General features: G+C 41.3%; 1 long non-coding RNA gene across 1 annotated transcript; it reads right to left on the reverse strand.

Annotated features, from left to right (window-relative positions):
• Nucleotides 1-3,082: 3,082 nt before the first annotated feature.
• On the reverse strand, nucleotides 3,083-18,475 carry LOC306914139. Its single transcript, XR_013788650.1, has 3 exons — nucleotides 18,137-18,475; nucleotides 16,681-16,752; nucleotides 3,083-4,959 (listed from the first exon to the last, which is right to left on the reverse strand). It is a non-coding gene; the product is annotated as an uncharacterized lncRNA (long non-coding RNA).
• Nucleotides 18,476-22,327: the final 3,852 nt, after the last annotated feature.

The raw sequence follows: 22,327 nt of genomic DNA on the forward strand, positions 1-22,327 counted from the left end.
ATGTACAGGTGAAGGGTTTTTCCCCTGTATGTGTAATTTCGTGTCTTTGTAGATGATGTGTTCGTTTAAAGCCTTTGCCACACACTGTACAGAGAAAGGGTTTTTCCCCCGTATGAATGATTGCATGTCTTTTCAGACATACCTTTAAATTAAACATTTTGCCACAATCTTTACAACTAAAGGTTTTCTTCCCTGTAGAAATACAGGGTTTTTCCCCTGTATGAATCCTCATGTGTGTTTTAAGAGCAGACATTTTATGTAATCCTTTGCCACAGATTTTACAAATAAAGTACTCTCCTCCTGTATGAGCCTTGATGTGTGTTTTTCGATCACTCTTTAGAGAACTGCTGTTTTCACAAACGTGTCTTTTTAAATTATCCTTACGAATAAAGCTTTTGCCACACAGTGTACAGGTGAATGGTTTTTCCCCTGTATGTGTCATTTCGTGTCTTTTTAGATGTTGTGTTCGTTTAAAACCTTTGCCACACACTTTGCAGTTAAAGGGTTTTTCCCCTGTATGAATGATTGTGTGTCTTTTCAGGCATGCCTTTAGATTAAACATTTTGCCACAATCCTTACAACTAAAGGTTTCCTTCGCTGTGCGACTGGTAGTTTTCAGGGAGTTTGTAGCTGACTGAACTTCCCTGGTCTCCTCCCAGTCATCACTGTCTTCAGTGATGTAAGATTCAGAACAGTCTGATTTCGGTGAGTTTAAAGTTGACTGACCTTCCCTGGTCGTCGCCCAGTCATCACTGTCTTCAGCATCAGATTCAGAATAGTCTGAAGGGAGGAGCTGGTCTGTTCCACAGTCCTCCAAATCAACTTGTGTTTCCATGTGTTCAGATGAGCTGCTGGAGAGAGGCTTCATCTCTCTGTTTTCATCATCTCCTTCACCTTTCTCTCCAACGTCAGATTCAGAACAGTGTGAAGAGAGGAGCTGACGATCATTAGTTGGTTGTGATGTTTCACGGTGTTCTACATCAGCTTGTGTTTTCATGTGTTCAGTTGAAGTACCGTCTACAGGCTCTGTCTCTCTGATTTCCCCTGTATGAATCAGCATGTGTGTTTTAAGAGCAGACATTTTATTTAATCCTTTGCCACAGATTTGACAAATAAAGGACTCTCCTCCTGTATGAGTCCTCATGTGTGTTTTTCGATCACTCTTTAGAGTACTGCTGTTTTCACAAACGTGACATTTTTGATGATGCTTTTGAATAAAGCCTTTGCCACACAGTGTACAGGTGAAGGGTTTTTCTCCTGTATGCGTCATTTTGTGTCTTGTGAGATGATGTGTTCGTTTAAAACCTTTGCCACACACTGTACAGATAAAGGGTTTTTCCCCTGTATGAATGATTGCATGTCTTTTCAGGCATACCTTTAGATTAAACATTTTGTCACAATCTTTACAACTAAAGGTTTTCTTCTCTGTGCGACTGGTAGTTTTCAGTGGGTTTGAAGCTGATTGACCTTCTCTGGTCTCCTCCCAGTCATCACTGTATTCAATGTCAGATTCAGAACAGTGTGAAGAGAGGAGCTGGTCATCAATAGTTGGTTGTGATGATACCCAGCCTACTATATAAGCTTGTGTTTTCAGGTGTTCAGTTGAGGTACCGGCTACAGGCTCTGTCTCTCTGTTCTCATCATCATGTACACTCTTTACTTCTAGTAATGTCAATGTTGAACCATCAGCCTCCTCTGGTCTTTCTTTAATCTGTGGAGGTTGTGGTTCCTCCTGGACCAGACTGGAGCTCCTCTCCTGCTGTTCATCAGGAACCTCCTCTCTGGAGGACAGGAAGTCTAGGGGGAAAAAATGAAATGAGAAAAAAGCTGAGCATTTTTTTAATTGACATTTAATTGACATTGTTTTCTCTCTTTCATCCACTCTTCCACTTAACTGCCAAATTTCATCCTTTCGTCACAACCCGATAGATTATATCACTATCGCGTATATCTATTCTATGTCCGAGCATAGACATGGTAACACCGCGCCTGCCTCTGATTGGCCTACCGACACTACAGAATACCGCTGGTCTCACCAGACTGTACTCCGTCCGAGGTGGGAAATAATACAAGTACAAGAGAATGACAGCTTGGCACGTGCGACAGTAACTTGTAACTTTTATTTTTGTAGAAGAGGCAAACTAATATTGTTTATGCCGTTTGCTTTGATTGAATGATTGATTGAACACGTATTTGTATGATGAGTCTAACATTCATTAGGAGGACAATATCAGTCACCAGAATCAGATGCGTGTTTTCAATGAGTCTAACATTCATTAGGACAATATCGGTCACCAGAAACAAAGACGTGTGTTTTCAATGAGTCTAACATTCATTAGGAGGACAATATTGATCACCAGAAGCAGAGACGTGTGTTTTCAATGAGTCTAAGATTCATTAGAAGGACAATATCGGTGTGTGTGTGTGTGTTCCTTTGTCAGTATACTATTTGCCTGATGAAGGAAATGTTGCACCATTAAATAAAATACACCTTGGGAGCAATGTGTGTGGGTGGCTGGGTGGGTGCATGGGTGCGTCTGAGCATGAAAACAGCATGGTTGTTTTTCACCACCTGTGCGCAACCTAACACACACACACACACACGCACATATTAACTGTATATATGATGATTTCAGGTGTGCCCGTACAGTACAGTACAGTACAGTACAGTAGAGGGTACAGTAGAGGGACCCCCACACGGTAACTGTCATTTCTCAACCGTTTCGGACGCGGTGCGGCTCGCCGGAACCGGCCCGGCCCCCTGGGCGTGTTCCTGGGGGTCTGGATATTCCGGGGGGACCCCCCAGGGACTCCCCGGGGACCCCCACACGGTAACTGTCATTTCTCTAGTGTATCGGACGTGGGGCGGCTTGTCAGAACCGGGCCGGCACCCTGGGTGCGTTCCTGTGCATCCCTCTCCCCCCCGGCGACCCCTACGCGGAGTTGCACCACTCACTTCACACGGGTGGGATTTTTTAATCTTGATATTGTTCTACCAAAACCTCTGAGTTGCTTAAAAAAACCCCAAAAAACAAGCATTTGATATTCCATTATCACATTCAACTTTATTGTCAAAGCGGGTGCAATTCGTAGGCCTACATCCATCATTTGCAGTTTACAGAAATGGTTAAATAAGGAAACAAACAAACAAGTAAAGACAGAGTCAAAACAGTTACATCATATATTAATTCCATTGACCTAAAAAAAGAATCTGTGATTCCTCAGCTTTAGTATCTATGACTTGTCATTGTCATCCTGGATTAGAATGAATGATCATACATTTGTCATGTGTCAAACATTAATAAATATCCAATAACAACTCAACATAGCCAAAAAAGGTTGAGAACACCTGATCTAGAGTAGACCAATGCATTTGCCACAAAGTGGAACTAAGTGATTTTAACCCCTTCATGAGTTCTCATGTGCCTTTTTAGATCACCCTTTTGGCTACAGCCTTTGCCACACACTGTACAAGTAAAGGGCTTTGCCCCTGTACGTGTCCTCATGTGACTTTTTGATTCGTCCAGACGACTGAAGCCCTTGCCACAAACTCCACAAGTAAAGGGCTTTTCACCCGTATGAGTTCTCGTATGTCTTTGTAGATCAGACGATTTAATAAAGCCATTGCCACATATCATACAAGTAAAGGGCCTTTCCCGTGTATGAGTTCTCATGTGTGAGTTTAAAGTACCACTCTGCCTAAAGCATTTTCCACATACTGTACAAATACAGGGTTTTTCCACTGTATGAATCTTCATGTGTCTTTTAAGAGCAGACATTTGATTTAATCCTTTGCCACAGATTTGACAAATAAAGGAATCTCCTCCTGTATGAGCCCCCATGTGTTTTTTGATCACTCTGTACTGCTGTTTTCACAAACGTGTCTTTTTAGATGAATCTTTTGAATAAAGCCTTTGCCACACAATGTACAGGTGAAGGGTTTTTCCCCTGTATGTGTCATTTTGTGTATTTGTAGACTTCGTGTTCGTTTAAAGCCTTTGCCACAAACTGTACAGATAAAGGGTTTTTCCCCCGTATGTGTCATTTTGTGACTTTTTAGACTTAGTGTCCATTTAAAGCCTTTGCCACACACTGTACAGATAAAGGGTTTTTCCCCTGTATGAATAATTGCATGTTTTTTCAGAGTATCCTTTAAATTAAACATTTTGCCACAATCTTTACAACTAAAGGTTTCCCTTAGAGAACTGCAGTAGTCTCCTCCTGTATGAGCCTTGATGTGTGTTTTTCGATCACTCTTTAAGGAACTGCTATTTTCACAAACGTGTTTTTTTAGATTATCCTTTCGAATAAAGCTTTTGCCACACAGTGTACATGTGAAGGGTTTTTCCCCTGTATGTGTCATTTCGTGTCTTTTTAGGTGCTGTGTTCGTTTAAAACCTTTGCCACACACTTTGCAGTTAAAGGGTTTTTCCCCTGTATGAACGATTGTGTGTTTTTTCAGGCATGCCTTTAGATAAAACATTTTGCCACAATCTTTACAACTAAATGTTTTCTTCCCTGTATGAGTCCTCATGTGTGTTTTTCGATCACTCTTTAGAGTACTGCTGTTTTCACAAACGTGACATTTTAGATGACGCTTTTGAATAAAGCCTTTGCCACACAGTGTACAGGTGAAGGGTTTTTCCCCTGTATGTGTCATTTTGTGTCTTTTGAGATGATGTGTTCGATTAAAACCTTTGCCACACACTGTACAGATAAAGGGTTTTTCCCCTGTATGAATGATTGCATGTCTTTTCAGGGATACCTTTAGATTAAACATTTTGCCACAATCTTTACAACTAAAGGTTTTCTTCTCCGTTACATCTAGTAATGTCAATGTTGAACCATCAGCCTCCTCTGGTCTTTCTTTAATCTGTGGAGGTTGTGGTTCCTCCTGGACCAGACTGGAGCTCCTCTCCTGCTGTTCATCAGGAACCTCCTCTCTGGAGGACAGGAAGTCTAGGGGGAAAAATGAAATGAGAAAAAAGCTGAGCATTTTTTTAATTGACATTTTCTGTCTCTCTTTCATCCACTCTCCCACTTATGCCAAATGTCATCCTTTCGTCACAACCTGATAGATTATATCACTATCGCGTATATCTATTCTACGTCCAAGCATAGACATGGTAACGCCCTGCCTGCCACTGATTTGGCCTACTACAGAATACCGCTGGTCTCACCAGACTGTCCTCCGTCCGAGGTGGGAAATAATAAGTACAAGAGAATGACAGCTTGGCAACAGAAACTTGTAACTTTTATTTTTGTAGAAGAGGCAAACTAATATTGTTTATGTCGTTTGCTTTGATTGAATGATTGAACATATTTGTATGATTTGAGTTCTAAATTAAAGTGTTAGTGTTGATTATCGTGTATTAATCTTATTATAGTAAACTAATACTATTTATTGAAAAGTTTGTTTGTTCTGTTAAATTGTTGACCACCCAAAAGTTCTCCAGTTAAAGAGCTGACATCGACAAGGTTCAAAGTGATTGTTGTATTTATTTGTATTTATGTTCTGACAAAAGACAGAAAATGGAGCATATTAATACTAAGCAGTTTAAGCAATTAACAATGAAGATCAGATATCAATCAATCAACTTATTTATATTATATTATATATATTTATTTATATAGCACATTTACACAACCGAAATTGATCAAAGTGCCCCACAGTAGACAAAGTATAAAGACAGAGTAAAAAAACAAAAAAACAAACATAGTATACATAATCATTAGAATCAAGAACAGATAAATAACTATCTAGGTCAGACAACATTAAAGGCGAGAGAGAAAAGGTGGGTTTTGAGAAGGGATTTAAAAGTCTCTAAGGATTGGGCAGTTCTAATGTGGGGGGGGGAAGGTTGTTCCATAACCCTGGGGCCGCAACCGCAAAAGCACGGTCACCTCTTTTTTTCCGGGTTAGGTCTGTTGGCATGGTCAGTAATGACTGGTCAGTGGTCAGCAGACCTCAGAGCTCTAGGTGGGTTGTGGCGATGTATAAGTTCAGCCAGATATAGCAATAAATCAAGTACGTCAGAACATAACTCAAAGCATAATATAAGACAATAAAGAAACAAGAGCTTACATGTGGTCAGTGACGCATGGCTTGGGTCTGGAGTGGAGAACTGCCTACAATACAACCTACAATAATGTTTCAAGTTTACACTGTAGGCCTACACATGTAAAATAAACAGCATAAACAATGTATCAGTTTGCCTCTTGTCGCACGTGCCAAGCTGTCATTCTCTTGTATTTTATCATACTTGTTTAATTTATTTATTTCCCACCACGGAGTAACCTCGCTCCAGACTATCCAACATGTTATCTTCCACCTCGGAGGAAAGTCTGGTAAGGCCGGCAGTGTCAGTAGGCCAATCGGAGGCAGGCGGGCGTTACCATATCTGTGCTCGGACGTAGAATAGATATACATGCGTAAATGCCTTTCGCCACCTGGTGGAGGTGTGTAACTGTCACTGATAAATTTAGATAGATTAGAATGAGATAGATCAGACAATAACTCAGGGCTGGCTCCAGGATATAATGACTAAGGGTACAGTCGAAACTTTTGAGTGTGTACACTAAAGGTGGTTGCACACTGGACGCGTTTTTCGGAAAACCGATGTGTGTGTGGGGACCTTAAGTGTTGTTATTTTTTTATTTCATACAGTTGTTGCATTGTTAAATGTAACAGCTAGGGTGATAACTGTGCAGGTGCCTCTTCAATTCGCCTTGTCATGACATATTCAGAGGACATCACTAAGGCCCTCATTTATCAATGCAGTGTAATTTCTGTCTTAAATTAAAGAGTGGGTTTTGGCGTATGCTCATGTCAGCACGGCATTTATAATGTGATCGTAAGCTGATCCCAGCATAAATTTGGTCGCAGCTTTGGTAAATGTCACGGTTGAAACTATTCTTTGAAATGCCTTTGAAACAGTTTTACGACATGGACAACTGAATTACAACCAACCAACATATAGAAAGCCAATAAGAATTAAGAAGAGTTTCCAAACACCTCTTGCCTCGCTGCCTGTCATGTACAGTAGAACATTTATTAAAGCTGAAGAAAGTTTTTTTTTTTTTTTTTTTACATAAAAAAGCATAAATAACTACATTTCCACATAAAAACTTGGGCTTGGGACTGACAATGGAATTAGATCTACAAATCACTGGGTTGGGACTGTTAATTGAATTAGATCTACAAATCATGGGGATGGGACTGTGTATGGAATTAGATCTAAGTCATAGTGATGGGACTGTGTAGAATTAGACTTATAAATCAAGTGGATGGGACTGTGTATGGAATTAGACCTATAAATCATAAGGAAGAGACCATTCATGGAATTAGATCTACAAATCATAATAATCTTTATTGTCCCGAAGGATATTTGTCTTCACAGTCTGTTCAACACCCACATCAAGAACAAGACATAGCACATAACACCAAGACGATACAAAAACATGAGGTCCCATCATACATCATACATGTACAATGTATAGAGCACCAAAGTCCTGACGACACTGTCAGTAGAGGGCGCCAGTCCACAGGTTTGTGTACTTTGTATTTGCAATGAAATCCCCATAGGGTGATTTTAGATCTCTTCATATAAGAACTGTGTTTGAAAAATAAACCGATCATCCCGGCCTTTTCACTCATATGGATATGAAGCATCGACTGAAGGTGGAAATATACCCAAAGACTAACACAATAAGCGCTAGAAACGAGTCAAACAACCTATAGATTTCCTGGTAGGCGGGGTGGCTGCAGCTGCCCGTCGCACAACATAAACTGACATGTTAATTAAGTTTTTTTTAACTGATATTTAACGTTTCATGGTTAGTACGAGTCGAGTCACCGCCAGCTGAGCTTACGTCAACGAGGAATCTCAGGAACGCAATGTGTTGACAGCTGGGCGTGACGTATATTAGCAGCGATATTGCTTTCATATGTAGTTTCAAGGCTTTTGCAGCCAAATTAATTCCATTTTCTCCAGAAACTGGCTGTATCAAATATGAATGGACATCATTAACGATGCACAGCCACCCCCCTGACAGAAAGGCCGGGATGATCGGTTTATTTTTCAAACACAGTTCTTATATGAAGCTCCATACCCACAGGAACGCACCCAGGGTGCCGGCCCAATTCCGGCGAGCCGCCCCGTGTCCGAAACGGTTGAGAAATGACAGTTACCGTGTGGGGGTCCCTCTACTGTACTGTACTGTCACTGTACTGTACTGGCACACCCGAAATCACCATATATACAGTTAATATGTGCGTGCGTGTGTGTTTGTGTGTGTTAGGTTGCGAACAGGTGGTGAAAAACAACCATGCTGTTTTCGTGCTCAGACCCAGGCCCCCAGCCAGCCAGCCACACACATAGCTCCATAAGGGAGTGGTTGCACCACTCAAAAAAATACATGAACCTGTGTACTGGCGCCCTCTACTGAAAGTGACGTCAGACTTTGGTGCTCTATACAGAACCATCCTATCGGCGGGGCAGTTTGTTTAATGCTGCGATGGCTGAGGGGACACAACTCCTACTGAAACACACCTTTTCCATGGCAAGGTTCTGTATCTTTGTCCAGATGGCATGAGGTTAAAAAAGCGATACAGAGGATGATCAGTGTAATTTGATATTGAAAGTGTAATGGCCTTATTGTTCATATCAGAAAGTGTGGGTGTAGGGAGTCCGATGATCTTGGAGGATGGAAATTGATCTACAAATCACAGTAGTAGTAGTAGCCTTGCCGAGCCATGGGGCCCATATAGGCCCATAGCGTATCTCCGGTTTAGCGTGAGGCAGCTTGATGTACCCCCTGGACATCCATTTCACAAAAAGATTTGAAAAAAGAATATTGGTGCATTAAGGGAAATTGAGTCCCTATTCATTACTCGTCCACTCTGTTGTTGTGATCGCCACTTTGGAATACTTTTCAACACTACAACAAGCAATTACACCGTTTTAAATTGGATTTTCATGACAAGCAACTCAGCGGTCGGTGCAGTGGCTGTTCAAATGTAACTTTAAACATAGGCAGGGAAGCTTGAAACACGGTCGTATAATCCTGGCAATAAAACTGTTAATATAATAATGATTCATTGTATTTATTTTTTGACAGGGACAATGCTCATTAATCAACACGTCAGTTTTCACATCCATATAAATGGGCTAGAGTTAGCTAAAAGCTAATTTACATCTGTAGTCCCTGAGCAGGCTCTTCAAAATAATGATAAAACTATCCATACAAAAACACATACAATACAATACAAGATAAATTATAAACATTGTACAGGGGACAGAACAACCGCAGAGTGAGGTGAGAAATGACACCAGTAAAAAAAAAAGCTGATAATTACTCATGATTACAGATTTGATTTGTTTTTAGCCACATCTTCAGGTTGAATTTGAAGGTCAACTAGTTGGAGGTCTCTTACTTATGTAGGGAGATGTTCCAGTGATGAGAGGCTCTAACAGAGAAGACTGTTTTACCAAACACACTACATCTGGTTGGTACTCCACAGTCCCCTCTGGTAGTTGCCCTGGTTGTTCTGGCACCACTGTCCCTTCGACCAATGAACTGTTTCAGTGGTGGAGGTGCAAGTCCATTTAAGTAAGATAAAAAAATTAGACAAGCAGCTGCAAAATGTTTAAAGCCGTCCTAAGTTGTACTTTTGAACTATGTGGCAATGGTGGTAACGGTTGGGCTTTTGGTCAAGTGTTTTGAATTCTATGGGTTTTAAAGTTGTCTGATTTATCTGTGACCAGGTTGTGAAACAGTATGTTATGTTCTGTTAGAAATGATCTTAGCTCTGAAATTAGATAAATTGAATCTGATTTTATTGGCTACAATTTTAACATGTTTTGTGTGCCCTCCAATTTCCAAAAAAAAAGAAAAGTAAAAAGGGGTTTTTACTGCTTAGAACGTAACCTGACGTTCCTGGCACAGATTGGGTTAAATAATAAATAAAGAAACAAGTAAATCAAGTGTGATGACACTGCACAGACTGAACTGAATCTGTCTCTTGTTTTAGTAGAGACTCCATGTATACACGTAGGCTACATCACTATTTATTTTTATATGCATACATATTGTATCATGTAGATTAGTCATGTACTATGTTTTCTTTTAACTGCAATAATGAGCCTGCACAAACAAGAATATCACCCATGTTACTTGTAATGTGATGTGACAAAGTAAAAAAAAAAATTGAAGTCAGAGTCATTTTCATCCTGGATTAGAATGAATGATCATACATTTGTCATGTGTCAAAAATGTATAAATGTCCAATAACTATAACTAATGGCCAAAACATTTCCAGTGGTCCCCAGCCAAAAAAGGTTGAGAACACCTGATCTAGAGTAGACCAAGGCGATTGCCACAAAGTGGAACTAAGTGTTTTGTCCCCCTTCATGAGTTCTCATGTGTCTTTTTAGATCACCCGTTTGACTACAACTTTTGCCACAAACTGTACAAGTAAAGGGCTTTTCCCCTGTATGGGTCCTCATGTGTCTATTTAGAATGTGCGTTCGACCGAAGTCCTTGCCACAAATTCTACAAGTATAGGGCTTTTCACCTGTATGAGTTATCATGTGTCTTTTTATATCGTCCATTCGACTGAAGCCTTTGCCACAAACTTTACAAGTAAAGGGTTTTTCGCCTGTATGAGTCTTCATGTGTCTTTTTAGAACAGATGCTGAACTAGTGGCTTTGCCACATAATCTACAAGTAAAGGGCTTTTCTCCTGTATGAGTTCTCATGTGTTCTTTCATATAACCACTGTACCCAAAGCCTTTGCCACACACTTCACAAGTAAACGGTTTTTCCCCTGTATGAGTCCTCATGTGTGTTTTTAGACATCCCTTTAAACTATAGCATTTGCCACACACTGTACAAGTAAAAGGTCTTTCCCCTGTATGAGTCTTCATGTGTGTTTTTAGAGTAGAACTCTGACTAAAGCCTTTGCCACACAATGTACAAGTGAAGGGCTTTTCCCCTGTATGTTTCATTATGTGTATTTTTAGTGCACCCTTATGACTACAGCCTTTACCACAAACTGTACAAGTAAAGGGCTTTTTACCTGTATGAGTCATCATGTGTCTTTTCAGACCAAACGTTGATTTAGAGCCTTTGCCACAAACTGTACAGGTAAAGGGCTTTTCATTTGTATGACTCCTCATGTGTCTTTTTAGATCAGACGTTGAACTAGAGCCTATGCCACAAACTGTACAGGTAAAGGGCCTTTCCCCTGTATGAGTTCTTATGTGTTCTTTTAGAGTACTACTCTGACAAAAGCCTTTGCCACACACTGTACACATAAAGGTTTTTTTCCCTGTATGAATCATCATGTGTATTTTTAGACCACCCTTTAGACTAAAGCCTTTGCCACACACTGTACAAGTAAAGGGTTTTTCTTCTGTATGGTTCATGTACTTTTTTATAGTACCAGTTTGACTTAAGCCTTTGCCAAACATTTTACAACTAAAGGGCTTTTCTTGTGTATGAATCATTGCGTGTCTTTTTAGAACATACATTCGAATAAAGCCTTTGCCACACACTTCACAGATAAAGGGTTTTTCCCCTGTATGAGTCATTGTGTGTCTCTTCAGACTTTTCTTGTCATTAAACATTTTCCCACAATATGAACAAAGAAAGCTATTCATCCCTGTGTGACTCCTCATGGAGGCAGTTTTCAGGTCTTGACAGGATTTTTCCTCTGTATGAATTATTGCGTGGCTTTTTAGATGATGCATTCGAATAAAGCCTTTGCCACACACTTTACAGCTAAAGGGCTTTTCCGCTGTATGAATCATTGCATGTCTTTTTAGATGATGCATTCGAATAAAGCCTTTACCACACACTGTACATGTACAGGGTTTTTCCCCTGTATGAATCATTGTGTGTCTCTTCAGATCACACTTTCGAATAAATATTTTGCCACAAAATGAACAAAGCAAGCTTTTCTTCCCTGTGTGACTCCTTGTGGGGGTAGTTTTCAGGTCTTGATACAGCTTTTTGTTTCCTTCCACATTTTCATCTGATTTCAGTGAGTTTAAATCTGACTGACATTGCCTGGTCTCCTCCCAGTCATCACTGTCTTCAGTGATGTCAGATTCAGAACAGTCTGATTTCAGTGAGTTTAAAGCTGATTGACCTTCCCTGGTCTTCTCCCAGTTATCACTGTCTTCAGTGTCAGATTCAGAAGTGTCTGAAGAGAGGAGCTGGTCTGTTCCACAGTCCTCTACATCATCTTGAGTTTTCATGTGTTCAACTGAGGTGCTGGAAAGAGGCTCCATCTCTCTGTTTTCATCATCTTCTTCACCTTTCTCTTCAGCATCAGATTCAGAACAGTGTGAAGAGAGGTGTTGGTCATCACTCATTGGTTGTGATGGTATGCAGCCTACTATATAAGCTTGTGTTTTCATGTGTTCAGTTGAGGTACCGGCTACAGGCTCCATCTCATTGTTTTCATCATCACCTTCACTTTTCTCTCCAGTGTCATAATCAGAACAGTGTGAAGAGAGGAGCAGGTCATCACTAGTTGGTTGTGATGTTCCACAGTCTTCTACATTAGCTTGTGTTTTCATGTGTTCAGTCGAGGTACCGGCTACAGGCTCTGTCTCTCTGTTCTCATCATCATGTACACTCTTTACTTCTAGTAATGTCAATGTTGAACCATCAGCCTCCTCTGGTCTCTCTTTAATCTGTGGAGGTTCTGGTTCCTCCTTGACCAGACTGGAGCTCCTCTCCTGCTGTTCATCAGGAACTTTCTCTGTGGAGGCGAGGAAAAATGAAATGAGAAAAAAGCAGAGCATTTCTTTAATTGACATTTTCCACTGATGCCAAATGTCCTAGACTGCTGGGGGAGACTCTCAAGAGCCTCGAGCTGGCGGTCCGCATTCGACAGCTGAAGTTTGATATGGAGGTTAAGGAGGTTGAGGCGTTGCAACTTCGTATCAGGGCCGCGGAGCTCGACAGGCAATCTGCCCCTCAGCCCAGTTCACTGCCGGCGGCAGGAGCAGGATGTTCTTCCACCACCATGAGTCCGGCAGACTTCGATATAGGTAAGCACATCTTGTTGGTACCGGATTTTGAAGAGACAGAAATTGATTCGTACTTTTAACGTTTTTGAGCGCATTGCAACAACTTTAAAATGGCCGAGAAACATGTGGAGTCTGTGTCTGTGTGCTGCCTTATCTACAGTATACAACAAGGTTCAAATTATGTGGTTAAACAAACCATACAACGTGCATATGAATTGGTCGCCAAAGGTTTAGGTCTTGTGAAAAAACTGACAAACATATGTTGAATTTGCTAGGGATAAAACTATGTTGTTTGATAAGTGGTGTTCAGCAAGCCAAGTCTTTACTTTCAATCAGATACGAGAATTAGTCCTATTAGAGGAATTCAAATCCTGTCTACCAGAGCCTATAGTATTCTATTTAAATGAGCAAAAGGTTGATTCTGTGTCACAGGCCGCAGATTAATTTCTTTTAACACACAATCTGACTTTTGGGGAGGCATGCGCCCCAGCAGAATAATTGTGTTGCGTGGAGCTGACTGGTGAATGGAGGTGAATGATGAGAGAATGGAGAGATCTGTGTGGTGCTGATTGGTGGCTGTGAGTGTAAGTGGCTGATTCAACACTGTGGTACAGATTGACAGGTCCTGCCCATGACTTCCATTGGCTGTCGATGTCCACGCCCTGGCCGGGATTGGCTGGGCTTCGGTCTCCTCATCTATAAAGCTTTCAGTCTGATCACAGTTTTGTGGGGACTGGCAGCTTAACAGCAGCAGAGATTCAAGCCCTCTTGTCATCTAGCCCATATGTAGCCTTTTTTTGTTTTGCTTTGCTTTTGTTTGCTTAGTTTGTTTGCTTGTTCTTCAGTTACTTAGTTAATTCATTACCTTAGTGGCTTAGTCGATCGACCATTAATCCTTAGTTTTGTAAATGTGTTAGTTAGGTTAGTTAGGGTTTAGTAATTGTACTTTTATTTGTTCTTGGTTAGGGATTGAGTTAGGGGTTTATCTTTTGTTTTCTAGATAGGTCATTTTTAGCCTATTCTGCACTCGAAAAAAAGGCAAAAAAGGAGTTTTATCTCTGTTGAAAAAAATATAAAACAACCATCTTTTTTGAAAGCTGCTGTCCTCCTTATGTTATTTCCCTCACCCTAGACGGAGGTCGTAACATAATTTCCTTTTATCACAACTTGATAGATTATATCACTATATGTCCAATAAGGTGGCGTCCATCTTAAAAAAAAAAAATCTGCTCCGCTAAGGTGGAGCAGATAGTATTGATACCGTGAGATTTCTGAACTGGCAGTATTTATGTATTCATTATTTTATGCGCATGTGATGCGCAACAAATACAATACAATCCATTGTATGGACCCTTACAGGTCCATATGGTTTTGTCTGCACCGCGCCCCATCAGAATTATCGGTGGACCCCGCTGTGTCCCCTCATTCCACCCAAACATATACAGCTGATTAAAAGCCCGGGTATAAGATCCATAAATCATTCTGCAGACTATGATCATGTCTTAATTCAAAAAGAGCGATGCGGATGTACTACATCTATCTACACACGTCACAATCATTCCCCATAGTATGACGGTGTTGTGAAAAAGTGCAGATCTACAAGGTATCGCCATGTTGCGTTGTCCATTTGTAGATCTGTTTTTGGCGCATGGTAATGTCGTTATACCAATGCACAACCTGCTCCCAATTTCATTATTATATTGTAAGCATTTTAAATAGCAGAGGCGGTAGCAAACACAGTTAGAGATTTTTACACAATGTCTCTGTATTGTTCCTCTGTTATTCTCATAATGTCAGGAGGAGTACATGAATTCTTATTTTGTAGGTCCTAGTCTCCAAGTCTACAGTCCACAGGAGGTGCATGTGTTGGTTAGACATACCAACAGTCCGACAACACCGTTGCTCGCTCCCGACATGCGCTGCCGGTTACAAATCACCCATGCTGCGGGTTAAAAATCACCCTTTGCTCCCAACATGTGCTGCGGAACTAACTCGTGGAGGGTTAAAAATCATCGTACCCATCATTTTGGGTACGGTTAGTAAGTTACTAGTAAGTAAGTACTGAGTTTTAATCATTTTACTCAAATCATTAATTTGATAGACTTAAATGTATTTACTGACCATTTTCGGATCCAGGCAACTCATCCTCATCTTAAGGCTGAGCGAACAGTCATCGTGTTGGCAGGACTGGTGGTTAAGGGTGTCATCGTGTTGCCACCTGAACATGAACATGCTCAGCCTCAACCTGACCGCGAAGAAGCACCTTCAAGTGAAAGTCACCCCAAAAGCCTCAGGTGGAGGCAGTGTGTTGTGTGGGAAGCCCAAAGTGTGGATATAGTCACCCCAGCCCTCTGTGAGTTCCTCTTGAGATTTAAACAAAGGGACTCTGGCCATGTTGTTGCATTGTACGTGACCATCAGTTCGGATCCCCCGTGACCATCTGCACCCAAACCTCTGTGGTATTTCTGGCTCGGAGGAGGCAATCACAACCAACCAACGATGGATGCGCTGGGCCCTGCCGGCAGTCCGGCACAGGACTACAACCTGGACCAGGCACCTGAAATGTGCTAACAATGTGGTGGACGACTTTGTTCCGTGAGTGTGGGTGAGATCCAATATAACCAACTGTACTGTACAACTGTACAACTTACTGTAAATGCCATAGTAACAGTTACACCTATTTACACAGGTCATCAGTTGGTCACTGCTTTGAATATGTGTCATCTCCTTGCTCTGTGTGTGGACAGTCTGGTGTGACTGTATACCCTCAACTTGGTGTTTGTTTGGGGATGGACAGGTTAACCTTGAATGACTTTGTGTTATTCATTGTTACCAACTGTTTTGATTTGAATGTGTGTATATTGTGTTTCTGCTTTGTAAAACTAGGAGTTTATTTTTATGGGAGGGGTTGTTATGGCAATATGTGGCCTTATTTTTGTGTATTATTTTGTGTTTGAGTGTTTCAGTGCCATATGGTGATTGAAGGAGTGGAGGAGTGGCTTGGTGTTTGGAGACACACCTGGACCTCATTCCTCAATCAGCCAGCCCAGTATAAAAGCCTGGGAGAAGCTCCTCGTCAGCCCATTTTAATGCACCTTTTATGCTATTATTTGCCAAATGGTAAGTTGTTGGGCCGTTCATGCCTATTATTAGCCAGGCTGTCAAAGGCTCTACGTCCTACTGGTGGGGGCTCCTCACTGCTACGGTTCTATGTCCTCCTGGAGGGGGCTCCTCACTGCCTGTGTGTTGACAGCAGTGTCACTCCACACACAGCAGCAGCAACTTGCAATGGGCCTGGTCTACAAGACAGGTTACACCACAAAGACCTGTCAGACTACTTCCTAAACGTCACCGCCGTCCACGATCACAACACCAGAGGGAGCTCAACCCAGCTTTAGCTCAAAAGGGTGAGAAATTAATTTTGCTTCAGTCATAAAGGAATGTGAATCCCTACTCTCCTTCCAAACTGCTCTCAAAGAGCACTTACGGGTGGCTCCAATCCGAAGATTGGGACTCAATCTTCAGGTGAAACCATTAACAATGTATTGTTTTGAGCAACAATAAAGAGCATTACAGATAATACATAATCACATGTAACATACACACACAATACAGGTACTAATGTTTTCTTTCTCACCTGTCTTCTTCTTTCCTTTGGACTTGTTCTTAATTTCCTTTTCTTTCTTCTTTTTCTCGCCAATTTCTCCACCTACGTTCACCAAAACAAAAGAACAAACTTGATGCAAAGTAAAGTTAAAGATCCATCCATCTTCAACCGCTTATCCGTAGTCAGGAAACAGCTCCACCAGAGAGCTCCAGGACTTCCCTCTCCAGAGTAGGCATGGGACGGTATACCGTATTACCGTAATACCATGGCATAAACAGACAGTGTTGTTAACGTCAGATTTCCAAGCTTACTGTATTTTAATGTGGCGCCGGCAGGCAGCGCTTGCTGCGCATATGCAACTCAACTCCACTCACATGAGTCAGACAGGGCTGGGGGAAAAAAACCCAGATCCAGTATTCCATATTTCTATTGGCTGTCGTGTTGGTTCAGTCCAACCAAGAACCAAGACCCAACGTTTGGTATAAAACACGACCCATTCCACAGGAAGAGAAAAGCATGGCAGAGACGGATATGTTGATCTGACCCACCATGCCAAAGCGCCAACGCTCGCCCAGTAGTCTGCTGTCACCCAGGTGGATGCGTGCACGCGACCTCGCTTCTCGCCCGTTAGGGCGAGGTCGCTTCTCGCCCTCAGGCGACTTACTGGTATTCATATTGTAGAATTTTACTACAATACAATTATATATATAGTGCCTGAAATGTAAATTAATAAACAAACATTTAAAATTACAATTTAATATTATTCAATTCATTTCATAGGCTAATAATAAAAAAATATGGGGAAGGATCAATTCCGTTTGGATTTATTTTAAGGATTTAGCTGCCTGTGACGCAGGATTTGGGATCGCACTGGAATGGTTGGCATGTCCCGCAACTTCCGCTGATAGTCTTTTCAGCGTAGGTCTTGCCCAGGGTGCCCCCCGAGGCGCTGCTAGAGTGTAAACCCTCTCCAATTGGCTGGCTGCTTCCAGAATGTATAACGTGCATGTTATGCGTGTTTATAAACAGATGGATAGAGATGGCAGTCATTGTTCTTTTTTGCACGAATTTAGAAGTTAATTCTGTTCAGTTCAGTTCACGCTTCTCCCTCTCTCTGTCTAGCGAGGGAGATCCCTTCCAGAGGGAGGAATCCCCTCTTCTTTTTAGATCCCTCCCTCTGGAAGCCTTATGGATATACTGGGTGTTTAAATACTTGCAGTAACATGTTTCATGATGGTTTAGGACTTTTGGCATCTGACAAAAAGTGCAAAGCTATTAAAAGTGACAGGGTCAGCCTGGGCCTGGGTCCCTGCACATACCTGAGTGTGTAGTTTGACGTTGTGTTACTTGTGTATGTAACATTAACACACATACCTGCAGTGTGTATTGTGTAGTATGATGTTGTATAAGTATGTAACATTAACACAAATACCTGCAGTGTGTACTGTGTAGTTTGATGTTGCGTATGTAACATTAACGCACATACCTGCAGTCTGTAGTTTGGTGTTTTGTAGCGTCTCCATCTCTCTCTGGAAGAGGCTGAAAATGAACTGTGCGGCAGCACCGAGGCGCTCCAACAAAAACACTTTGACCTGACAAACATCACCGCTTGTGTGTTTCTCCAAAACACACAATATCTGCTCTCCCACCGACGTCATGTGTCCATTTATCTCCAGCCGTACATACTCCATTTGACTCGTTTTTCCTCCTTTACGAGACGTTTTAACTCCTTTAAGAGACATTTGACCTCCTTTAAAAGACGTTTTTACTCCTTTATGAACACGAGACATTCTTCACAGAGAAAAAAGGCGAAACGACGCCAGCGGCCATAATGTCTGAACTTACCCCACTTCCTGGTCAACGTGTTACAAGCATGCGCAAAAAAAGGACCCAGGGCGCTGTTGCCTTAATCTTAATGCCTGCCTTTCGCCCCCTGGTGGAGGAGGTGTATAACTGCCGCAGGCAGGCAGGCAGGCAGGCAGGCAGATAGATAGATAGATAGATAGATAGATGGATGGATGGATGGATGGATGGATGGATGGATGGATGGATGGATGGATGGATGGATGGATGGATGGATGGATGGATGGATGGATGGATGGATGGATGGATGGATGGATGGATGGATGGATGGATGGATGGATGGATGGATGGATGGATGGATGGATGGATGGATGGATAGATAGATAGATAGATAGATAGATAGATAGATAGACTATCTATAGATAGATAGATAGATAGATAGATAGATAGATAGATAATAATAATAAACTTTGTATTTGTATAGCACCTTTCATACATAAATGCAGCTCAAAGTGCTTCACAGGGCAGGACACAAAAATAGAATACAATAAAACACAGTCAAGTAGTTAAAATGATAGAACAATGGCAAAGAACAAAATAAAAGTATAAAAACATAGAGAAAAAATAAATAAAAACACAACATGCAGCAAATCAGTCAGGACAGAGTAGGAACGCAGATATTAAAACTCAATTAAAAGCAAGAGTGAAGAGGTGAGTCTTGAGTTGAGATTTAAAAATGTCTACATAGGGTGCGTGTCTGAGCTGGAATGGTAATTTATTCCAGGCTGTTGGGCCGTAGAAGCAAAAAGCTGCCTCACCATATTTCTTTGTGCACATTTTTTTAGGCACTTCAAGCAGGCCAGCAGTGGAGGACCTGAGGGGGCGGTTAGGGACATATCTAGGAAGGCAGTCACAGAGGTACGAAGGTGCAAGACCATTTAGGGATTTATAAACGAGTAAAAGAATTTTAAAATCTATTCTAAAAACCACTGGGAGCCAATGCAGTGATGTTAGAACTGGAGTAATGTGTTCTCTCCTTTTAGTTCTAGTTAACACTCTAGCAGCCGCATTTTTAACAAGTTGGAGTCTATCCGTCGATTTCTTTGGCAGGCCTGAGAGGAGGGCATTACAATAATCTAATCGAGAAAATACAAAAGCATCTAAAGATACATATGCTCTTATACGTGCGATGTTTCGAAGATGAAAGAAAGCTGTCTTGGTAGCTTGATTAATGTGCGCATTAAAATTCAGATCTGAATCGATAATAACCCCTAGGTTCTTTACTGTCGACTTACTTCCTACATTTAGGTTACCGAGTTTATTTTTTATCAATTATTTTTGCTCATTAGAGCCAATTATAAGAACTTCTGTCTTATCCTCGTTCAGTTGGAGAAAGTTCTCACTCATCCAGCATTTAATGTTGGACAGACAGGATAGCAGTGGGTCAAGGGCAGAGGGGTCATCAGGGGCTACGGAAAGATACAGCTGCGTATCGTCCGCATAGAAGTGGTAATTCACTCCGAGGGCGCTAATGAGTTCTCCCAGCGGCAATATATAGAGGGAGAACAATAGAGGACCAAGGATTGAGCCCTGTGGAATACCGGAATCAATATTGTGCGTGTCCGATACAAAGTCGGCTAGGCTGACAAAATAGCTTCTTCCTGATAAGTATGAGGAGAACCAGGATAAGGCCGTGCCTGAGAGGCCTATCAAGTGCTCGAGACGTTGTATTAAAATTGAGTGATCAATTGTATCGAAAGCGGCCGTTAAGTCCAGGAGTAGTAGAACGGACACATGTTTCTTGTCGGCGGATACCCTGAGATCATTGATTACTTTTACAAGTGCCGTTTCAGTGTTGTGCCCTTTTCTGAAACCGGATTGAAATGTATTATGTATATTATTGTTCTGCAGAAAAATGTCTAGTTGGAGAAAGATGATTTTTTCTATTACCTTGCCCAGAAAAGGGAGATTGGAAATTGGTCTGTAATTTCCCAACACAGAGGGATCAAGGTTATTTTTCTTAAGTAGTGGCTTAACTACAGCCGTCTTCAGTGAGTCAGGAAAGATGCCTGATTGTAAGGAGCAGATAGATAGATAGGTAGGTAGGTAGGTAGGTAGATAGATAGATAGATAGATAGATAGATATAGTTATGATGAATTCCTGTTCTGTTCTTTGTCTATATAGAAGTGTCTATTTGTACGTCTCTAAATGTTTTGATGAATTGAACATGGTGGACCCTCTTGTAAACAAGTGTAATGCTTAATTGGGTCGTCCACTCAGTTAACAGCCTTTGTATTGAGTTTGTGCTTGAAATGTACTGTAATTCTGCAAAATGTTAATAAATATTTCAATCAATCGACAGACAGACAGACAGACAGACAGATAGATGCTGTCGGGTGTCGTTTCTTTAATATTTACATTTGAAAAGGTAAAAAGTAGCAGATAAAGGTCACAATGCGTCACAAAAAATAGTGACAATAGCAGATCTACAAGCCCACAACACATCTCATCGGATGTGATGTACTAATTTGAAACATATGGAGATACAAGGCAATGGATTGATTGATCGATTGATGTATTTATTAACAGTTTTGGAGAATTACAGTACATTTCAAGCACAACTCAATACAAAAACTGTTAACTGTGGACGACACCATAAAGCATTACACTTGTTTACTATAGAGCGTCGGAGTCCCGCCCCCTACCGTGGAAAATGATTCCACGTTCATTTTCCTCAGACATTTCAAAAAGTATTTATTTAAAGACCTTTTAAGCGTTGTACAAAACCAACTCGAGTTGTGAGAAATCATGACAACAAACAACAACTTTTTTTCTTGTTTTTCTTCTTTGTAATTATTTGTTTGGTCCAAAATATTGTGTTTATTGTCATGATTTGTCACGACTCGAGTTGGCTTTGTACGAAGCTTAAAAGGTCTTTAAATAAATACTTTTTGAAATGTCTATGGGAAAAAATGGGTGGCCATGGTTGCTTCTTATATTAATTTGCTTTGAGCTTTGCTAGTTTGCTTTCACCTCGTTGAGGTCAACACTGTTGGGATCCGTGATATAAAGTAATTGCACGCCAGTGTTTTCATTCAAATCAGCTCTTGCGCTGCTGATCCTAAACCAGCATAATCATCACACAAGTAACACAGCCGTTCATGACGCTGCAACACCTGATCCTAGGTCAGCCTAAATTATCACATGTTAAACAGAACTATTGCGTTTTGTCCTCCGCAGCGCAACAGAGCACAGAGCGGACAGAGAGAAAGAGTCTCTACAGTCAGACTGCCACACAATCACACAGTGGTGCAACGGTGATTTTCTTTACCACGTGTCGTGCACGCACAGTCGCACACATCTGGCACTGTGGTTTAAATTGGGCCTAATTAGCCCTTCACAAAATCCCACCCCAAAAAGCGATTGTCCAATGCCAATCCAAATAGTTTAGCAACGGTTGCTATGCAGGTCAAGCTTTCTTCACTGCTAACGTGCCTATTGGACAAGGATGGGTTGGGGAGGGACTTAGTGAAGGGCTAATTAAGATGAAGTTAGGTACACCTGTAGACCAGTATGCAATGAGAAGTCAGTTTGCAAGTTGTGAATGCAGAGAGCAGACATTTTGATCCTCTCTCTTGTCTGTGATCACCATAGAATCATTGCTTGTTTTATTGTACAAATGCTATAGTTTGTTGACATTTTCTGACTTAGGCTTCAGTTGTGAACTACATTGTAGCCTAGCTTTCTTTACACATGTGTATGGCATATAGGCCTTTAGCTGGTGTCGCATTGCATAAGCCAGCTTTCTGTTTGGGGTTGCACAGTATGTACTTGTACTTGAATTGTTGTTTACACTCATGTGTAATTTGACAG

The sequence above is a fragment of the Electrona antarctica genome, assembly GCF_951216825.1.
Source record: "Electrona antarctica genome assembly, chromosome: 21".
In the NCBI taxonomy this organism is placed as follows: Eukaryota; Metazoa; Chordata; class Actinopteri; order Myctophiformes; family Myctophidae; genus Electrona; species Electrona antarctica.